The sequence below is a fragment of the Dipodomys spectabilis genome, unplaced genomic scaffold (assembly GCF_019054845.1).
Source record: "Dipodomys spectabilis isolate Male_0828 unplaced genomic scaffold, ASM1905484v1 ptg000696l, whole genome shotgun sequence".
Taxonomy (NCBI): Eukaryota; Metazoa; Chordata; class Mammalia; order Rodentia; family Heteromyidae; genus Dipodomys; species Dipodomys spectabilis.
The window spans coordinates 48,567-57,274 of record NW_024871373.1 but is presented as its reverse complement, the minus strand read 5'-3'; the positions used below and the strand labels follow the sequence as shown (position 1 = coordinate 57,274).

At 36.9% G+C, this 8,708-nt stretch overlaps 1 non-coding gene across 1 annotated transcript; it reads left to right on the top strand.

Annotated features, from left to right (window-relative positions):
- The first annotated feature begins 8,401 nt into the window (after positions 1-8,401).
- On the top strand, positions 8,402-8,505 carry LOC122101851. The gene has a single exon (XR_006146419.1). It is a non-coding gene; the product is annotated as a U6 spliceosomal RNA (small nuclear RNA).
- The last annotated feature ends 203 nt before the right edge of the window (positions 8,506-8,708 follow it).

The following is an 8,708-nucleotide window of genomic DNA, read 5'->3' as shown; positions in this document are numbered from 1 at the left end:
GAGGCGTTGGGTTTGACTCCTCAGCTTCACATAAGCAGAAAAAGATGCAAGTGGTGCTGTGGCTCAAGTGGTAGCACTAGCCTTGAGCTGAAGGCCAGAACCCTGGCCCCAGAGTTCAAGCCCCATGACCAACAAAATCCAAATAAAAAACAAAACAAAAAACAGTCTCCCACGTTTTTGGCCTCAACTCTGTAATAGCTCTACTACAGCCTAGGACTAAGATTTTAAGTGTGGACATTTATCAATATTCCTGATTCAGATTCTACTTGACCATTTTATAAATAAATATTTTGTTCTTAATTTTCCTCTTTTTAAATTTACATGCACCGATAAAAAATGGTTTGGCTACCCCAGTAACCTTCTCAAAGTACCTCCTAATGACAACTTACAAAAAGTTGTATCCTATTACAACAAGGAAAACAATGCTACAAATACAGAACACCCATAATTAAGTATTAATGATTAATAAAATAAAAAACAAAACAATTACCAGTGTTTTCAGTATTTAAAGTGTACTATATATTAGATTTTATTATTGTCATATTTCTTTACAGTTAACAGTGGCTAAGATTATGATGTTCAACAAGAATTTTATAGGCTATGAGTAGTGGTTAAAGTCACCCACTAAGATTACCATTTGTGGTTCATCTTATAATTTGTATGTGTTTTATATCTTCATTTGTTCCTCGCTAACATATAAAGTAAGGAAGTGCTATAGTTTTAATAGAAACTGTGTAGATAACAAAGTCAACTCTTTACTCTGGTACTTTACACAGAGATTTTGCAAGTTCTCATTAGTAAAGTTTCTAAACTCTGAAATGTAGATACTTAGTGGTATATGTCTGCTACCATGAATCTTAACTATTTTATAGAAAAGAATTATGACCTGCCTAACAGACCTATTTTGGGCATATATAAGCAAATACCCAAAATTAAATACATTTCAAACATTAAAACTTTTAACAAACCTTAACACTTGCTGTAGTGTTCATTATGACAGGTCCCTTGTATAGAATACTTGAATTCCGCCTCCTACACTTCTCTTGAAATATAAATATCTGGAATTATTTTTTATTTATTTTTTATTGTGAAAATACTGTACAGAGGGGTTACAATTACATGGGCAAGATATTCAGTACATTTCTTATCAAGCATTGTAGCCTCCTCCTTTGTTTCCCCTTCTTATCCCTTCCCAGCCCCCCCCATCCTCCCCACTCACTCCTCACCCCCTCCCCCACACAAAAGTTGTAAAGTTCGTTTTCAACATGACAACTTGTACTTCTCATTGTTGCAACGGGTAAACCTGTATCCTTGTTTACATGACTTGTTTTTCCCCTTCCCCTCCACAAATTATATCAACATCAAATACAGTGAAAGCAGGGGTTATAATATGGGGGAGGGACATACAAAGCAACTAAGAAATAATCTTATAAATGCATTAGAAACAAATGTATGAAAGAAAAAACACATTTAAATACATATCTTAGGGTTCATTTTCCTAACATCACATTATCTGACCTTTTCTGCTTGACTCATACATATACTAGATATTGCAAATAAGGGAAAACTTGGGACCTATGTTTCTTTGGGCTTGGCTTACTTCATTTAATATAATTTTTTCCAAGTCTTTCCATTTCCTAACAAATGGGGCACTGTCATTCTTTGTGATGGAGGCATAGAATTCCATTGTGTATATATACCACATTTTCTTGATCCATTCATCTACTGAGGGGCATCTGGGTTGGTTCCATACCTTATCTATAGTAAATAATGCAGCAATAAACATAGTTGTGCTAGTAGCTTTAGTGTGGTCTTGTTTGTAAGCATTTGGATAAATGCCCCAAAGTGGGATTGCTGGGTCATAGGGGAGCTCTATGTGGAGTCTTTTGAGGAACCTCCATATTAGTTTCAAAAAGAGGTTGAACAAGTTTACACTCCCAACAACAATGAAGTAATGTTCCCTTCTGTCCACATCCCCTCCAGCATCTGTTGCTATTTTCCTGGGGTGAGGTCGTATCTTAATGTTGTTTTAATTTGCCTTTCTTTTATGGCTAGGGAAGTTCAGTAATTCTTCATGTGTCTATTGGTCATCCTTCTTTCTTCTTCACAGAAGTTTCTCTTTAAGCTTTTAGCCCACATATTTATTGGTCATTTTTTTCTTTGAGGATTTATTGTTGGGGGATTTAATCTTTTGAGTTCCAAGTATATTTTAGATATGAGAGCCTTGTCCGTTGTATGGCTAGTGAAGATCTTCTCCCAATCTGTGGGCTTTCTATTGATCTTGCTAGCTATGTCCTTTGCCATGCAGAAGCTCTGCAACTTCATGCAATCCCATTTGTCCAACCTTTCTTTGATTTGTTGTGTTTCCGGGTCGCTATTAAGAAAATTTCGGACTGTGCCAAAGAGACCTAGGGTTTCTCCTATTCCATCCTGTAATGTTTTCAGAGTGTCTGCTTTGACTCCGAGGTCTTTGATCCATTAGGAGTTGATTTTTGTGCTGGGTGATATGTAAGTGTCTAGCTTTAGTTTCCTAGAGGTAGTTAACCAATTTTGGCAGCACCATTTACTGAAGAGGCTGTCTTTCTTCCATTCCATTTTTTTTAGTTCCCTTATCAAAGATTAGATGGCTATAGTTCTGTAGGTTCATTTCTGGGTTTTCAATTCTATTCCATTGGTCCTGAGGTCTGTTCTTGTGCCAGTGACAAACTGTTTTGATTACTATGGCTTTATAGTAGAGTTTGAAATTTGATATTGATATTCCTCCAGCAGCATTCTTTCCGTTGAGGAGCGGTTTTGCTATTCGGGGTCTTCTATTGTTCCATATGAATTTTTGGATTGCCTCTTCTATTCCCTTGTAGAATGAGGTTTGAATTTTGATAGATATTGCATTGAATTTGTAGATAGCCTTGGCAAGTATTGCCATTTTTACGATGTTAATCTTTGCAATCCAGGAGCGTGGGAGTTTTTCCCATTTTCTAAGTTCTGCTTTGATCTTCTTTTTCAAGTTTTTAAAGATTTCATCATAGAGGTCCTTCACTTCTTTGGTTAAGTTAATTCCTAGGTATTTTATTTTTTGTGGGGCTATTACAAATGGAGTTGCTTTCCTAATTTCAGCCACACTTTTCTCATTGTTGGAATACAGAAAAGCCATCGATTTTGGGGGGTTAATTTTATACCCTGTTACTTTGCCAAAGTTTTGAATCAGCTTGAGTAATTTGGGAGTGGAGAAGATCATGTCGTCTTCAAAGAGGGAGAATTTTATCTCTTCTTTCCCTATTTGGATCCCCTTTATGTTTGCATCTTGTCTTATTGCTGTAGCTAGGCATTCTAACATTAGATTGAAGAGAAGTGGAGAGAGTGGACCTCCTTTTCTTGTTACTGAGTTAAGAGGAAATGGCTTTAGTTTTTCACCATTAAGTATAATGCTGGCTGTAGGCTTGTCATATACAGCCTTTATTGTATTGAGGAATGTTCCATGGATTCCTAATTTTTCCAAAACCTTCATCAGGAAGGGGTGGTGGATCTTGTCAAATGCTTTTTCTGCGTCTATTGAGATAACCATGTGGTTCTTATCCTTGCACCTTTTGATGTGATGAATAATATTAATTGATTTGCATATATTGAACCAGGTTTGCATCCCTAAAATGAATCCTGTTTGGTCATAATGTATGATTTTTTGGATGAATTGTTGAAGTTGATTGGCCAAAATTTTGTTGAGAAATTTTACATCAATGTTCATCAAAGAAATGGGTCTATAGTTCTCTTTCTTTGATGAGTCCCTGCCTGATTTTGGCATGAGGGTTATGATGGCTTCATAGAATGTGTTCGGTACTAAACTTTCTCTTTCAATTTCATTGAAGAATTGGAGGAGTATTGGTGTGAGCTCTGCTTTGAAGGCTGTGTAGAATTCCTCTGTAAATCCATCTGTTCCTGGACTTTTCTTAGCTGGGAGTTCTCTTATTGCTGTTTCTATTTCAATGCTTGATTGGTTTTGTCATGTCAATATTTGCTAGGAAAAGTTCCATTTCTACCAAGTTCTCATACTAATTAGATAAAGTTTTGAGAAGTATCCCCTTATAATGTTCTGAATCTTGGTTGTTTCTGTGCTGATGTTTCCATTCTCATCTCTGAATTTATTTATTTGGTGTGTTCTCTTCTTTTTCTGATAAGATTTGCTAACGGTCTGTTAATTTTTTCAAAGAACCAAATCTTTCTTTTGTTGATTCTTTCTATAGTTTTTTTGGGTTCTAATTCATTTAATTCTGATTTAATTTTAATTATTTCTTTCTGTCTACTGGATTGGGGTTTATCTTGCTGCTCTTTTTCAAGGAGGTTCAGATGTCTTATTAAATTGTTGGTTTCAGATCTCTCCAATTTGTTGATGTAGGAACTCAGAGCTACAAATTTGCCTCTGAGTATTGCCTTTACTGTGTCCCAGAGGAGCTGGTAATTTGTGTGCTCATTTTTGTTGAATATCATGAAAATTTGAATTTCCTTTCTAGTCTCTTCCATGACCCACTGGTCATTCAATAGTGTTTTGTTCAGCCTTTGTGTGTTACAAGACTTTCTTTGGTGGCTTTCGGTGTTGAGTTCTAATTTTCTTCCCTTGTGGTCAGAGAGAATACATGATATAAATTCAATGTTTCTGAATTAGGACAAGTTTGCTTTGTGACCTAAAATGTGGTCTATGTTAGAAAATGTTCCATGTGCTGCTCAGAAAGCAAACTTCTGAAGCTGCTTGGTGAAATATTCAATAGATGGCTGTAACAACTAGTTGATCTGTGCAGTTGTTTAGATCTGCGGTTTCTCTGTTGAGGTTTTGCCGAGTTGATCTATCTAGTGGGAAGATTGGTGTGTTAAAATCCTCAACAATTAATTTCTTTGGATCTATGTGGGATTTGAGGGAAAGTAGTGTTTATTGGATAAATTTGGGTGCTCTGTTGTTTGGCGAATAGATATTTAGAATTGTAATATGCTCCTGAAGGAGAGATCCCTTAATTAGTATGTAGCGACCTTCTTTATCTCTTCTCACAAATTTTAATTTGAAGTTCTTTTATCTGATATTAGGATTGTAACTATCGACTATTTATGGGGGCCGCTTGCTTGGTAGATTTTGTTCCAGACTTTAACATTGAAAATGTGTTTGTTTTACTGGCAAGATGTGACTTCTGAAGGCACCAGATAGAAAGATCTTGTTTTTTAATCCAACTAGAGAGTCTATGTCACTTAATTGGAGAGTTAAGTCCATTAATAATGAGAGATAGGACTGAGAGGTATTTGGGAGTTCCTGCCTTGTTATCCACCTTCTTGGGGCTCCTAAAACTGGGTTCTTCCTATGGTTCTTGGATTCTCAGTGTGGGTGCAGTTTCTTGCCCTTTATTATGGTCTTGTTGGTTTTCTATTTGTAGGACATCTTTAAGAATCTTTTGTAGGGCTGGTTTCGTGGAGATGTATTGTTTCAATTTTTCTTTGCTATGGAAGATTTTTATTTGGCCTTCAGTTATGAAGGAGAGTTTAGCTGGGTAGAGTATTCTTCCTTGATAGTTGTTTGATTTTAGGGGGTGGCATACATCATTCCAGGCTCTTCTTGCCTTGATTGTCTCTGCTGAGTAATCTGTGGTGTTTCTAATTGGTTTCCCTTTATAAGTTATTCATCTTTTCTCCTTCACAGCTTTAAGGATCTTTTCCTTGGTCTGAGTTGATCCTGTGTGGATTATAATGTGACAGTGGGATTTCCTATTCTGGTCTGGTCTATTTGGAATTCTAAAAGCTTCTTGTATCTGAATAGGCCTATCTTTTTGCATGCTTGGGAATTTCTCTGCTAGGATCCTGTTAAACAAATTTCCTAGACCATTAGCTTCTGTTTCTAGGTGCTCCTCTACACCCATTATCCTCAGATTAGGCCTTCTGATGGTGTCTTCCAAGTGTTGGATAGATCTATCATATTTCTTGGACTTGTCTTGGATGGTTGTATGTTCTTTCTCTATAATATCTAGGCTGTCTTCAATCCCCGAGATTCGATCTCCTGCATCCTCTAACCTGCTGTCAAGACTTTCTACTTTAATTTTAAATTCTTCTCCTTCTAATTAGCTTTGATGGCTTCAAATCCTTTGTTGCAGCTTTGTTTTAGATCTTGAATGAACGTCTTTACTTCCTTAATTGGGTGTTCAATGTTTATTCTAAAATCACTTAGTTGATTGTTTATGGTTTCCTTGGACTCCCATTCCTTCTGTTGGGTTCCATTCAGCTTTCCCTTTGTGGTCTCCCTGACTTCCCTCAGCTCTTTTTTAATGGCTCCCATGAATGCCTTTAGTGATCTTTATGTATACTCATCCTGCTCTATCAATTCCTGTATTACTCTTTGCTTAGCTTCCTGATGTTCATGCCATTCCTGTAGTTCACTTTGCGTGTTCTCAGCCTGCTCACACCATTCCTGCCTTTCTCTTTGAGTATTCTCAAGCTGCTCACGCAAATCCTGTATCATTTTTTGAGTAGCTTCCTCACGCTCATGATATTCCTGTATATATCTTTGGATTGCCTCTTTTCTCTCCCTATCACTCTCATACAGAGTCCATTGTAAGTTTTCAATCTTTTCCTGCATTGACCTTTTGTTTGCCTCCTCTCTCTCCCTATCACGCTCATACAGAGTCCTTTGTATGTTTTCAATATTTTCATTTATCATGTTTGCCAGCAGTGGATTATTCATTATCTGTTCTGTTTCCTGATTATCATGAGTGGGAGTGGAGATACCCGGACTTGCCATTTTTCTTGTGTTTTTCCAGCTTACTCTGCCCATTTGGGATGAAAATAACACCAGTTTTTTGCTAGAACACTTTCTTCAGGCAAGCATCAACCAAAGTCTGTATTTGCACAGTCAATATTCTGCAGATACAGTCTAGTTCAACAGATACATCTATTCAACATTTAACAACTGTATATTAATGGGGTGCGAACCATGAAGAAGAATTTGGTAAACCAGAAATTATTAGGTTTAGGGAGAGATGTGGGTTAACAATAGGAATAGAATGATGTGGGAATGTACAGGGAGAGTTAACTGAGTCCTAATCTCAAAGAAGGAAATAAGTTGGATAGTATGAAAGTAGAGAGCGAAAAAAAAGAAAAAAGGAAAGGGAAAAAAGTGACCAAGAAAAATAGAAAAGTAAAAATTTAAAATATGAAGCAGAAATGAATACAAACTATTCAGAGAAGAACGTGAATATAATGAGAGACAGGGAGGAATATAAAGGAGATGTGAAAAATTTAAAAATAAAAATACTTAAAATATTATAAAGGTATAAAGAGATAGTACTGCTATTAAGGAATTTAAGTCTAAGAGGTTTTTAATTGAGTAATGAATTTGTGGATTAAGTGTGTACACAATGGGGGATAAGGTCTACTAATCGACTACGGGTTTATCTGAGGATGTGCAGAACAACAATTAAATCGCATAAAGAAGAACGAAAGAGAAGAAAAGGTGAAAAGGATAAGAAAGAAAGAAGAAAAGATCAGAAGTTCAGTAGAGCTAAACAAAAAACAAAAAGAATTTTTTTAAAAGAAAAGAAAGAAACACGCACACACACATATACCCCTAAAATAAAAATTATAAGAGGAAAAAAAGTTACTAGAAAACAATTTTTTTCAAAAAAGGTAAAAATTAAAAATTTAAAAAAAATTTTAGAAAAAAGTTTTTATAAAAGGTACCAAAAAAAGAAAAAAGAAAAAAATTTTTTGTTAGGGGTCGGAAAAATCATGTATCTCCCTTATGTCCATAACCAGCCTCTTGTTGGAGTCTCTGGTCTGCTTGTGGTGTTTGATTTTCCTGTGGCTTGGTTGGTTTCTTAAGTCAGTTTGTTTGAACAGGCAGAAAAATGCTCTGCTTTACCCAGGATTTTGTGATCCTCCTCCCAGATTAGTTCAATGGAAGGGAGATATGCTTTGAGTATCACAAAAGAGGGAGATGGCTTTTTCCTCAAGTTTGGAGATGCTGTGATGAGGCTAGGTTCTGGGTAGAGTTGAGGACTTTCAGCAAACATTAGCTTTTCCCGGGGGCTAGTTTGTGAGAAACTCCCAGAGCCCAGCCTGGAGCCACTCTCCGTGTTTATGTTTACTGAATTTCAATTGATTGTCAAGGCTGCTAAAGGGAGGGGCATCCTCTGGCTCTGATTACCCAGTGAAGAAAGCCACTCCTATGGCTGGCGCCCGAGCTGGGTGACTTTTCTCTGGGTGGAGCTGAGTCTGGCAGGTCAGCTTAGGTTCTTGTGACCTGCTAAATGACTCCAGTTTTCTTCCAAGGCTTAAGTTGGAGCTAGCAGCTCCATCGAGCATTGTCAGTATCCAAGATGGAGATCTCCAGTACTGGAGGGTGAGGGAAGGCCTTCCCTCCTCTGCTCCCTGAGAAGCAGTGAGGAAGCATCATATACACTAAATTTGGAATGATACCGAGAAGATTAACATGGCCCCTGCTTAAGGATGACAGGCAAACTCCTGTCATTCCATCACATAATTTGTTAGGAAATGGAAAGGCTTCGGAAATAGGTTATGAAGTGTAGTAAGCCAAGTCCAAATAAACATAGGTCCCATGGTTTCCCTAATTTTCAATAACTAATATATGTCTGGGCTAAGCAGAAAAGGTCAAAAGCTATGAGCATATGACCAGATAAGATTATGTTAAGGAAATGAACCGAAGTTAGTGACACAAGTGGTTTTTT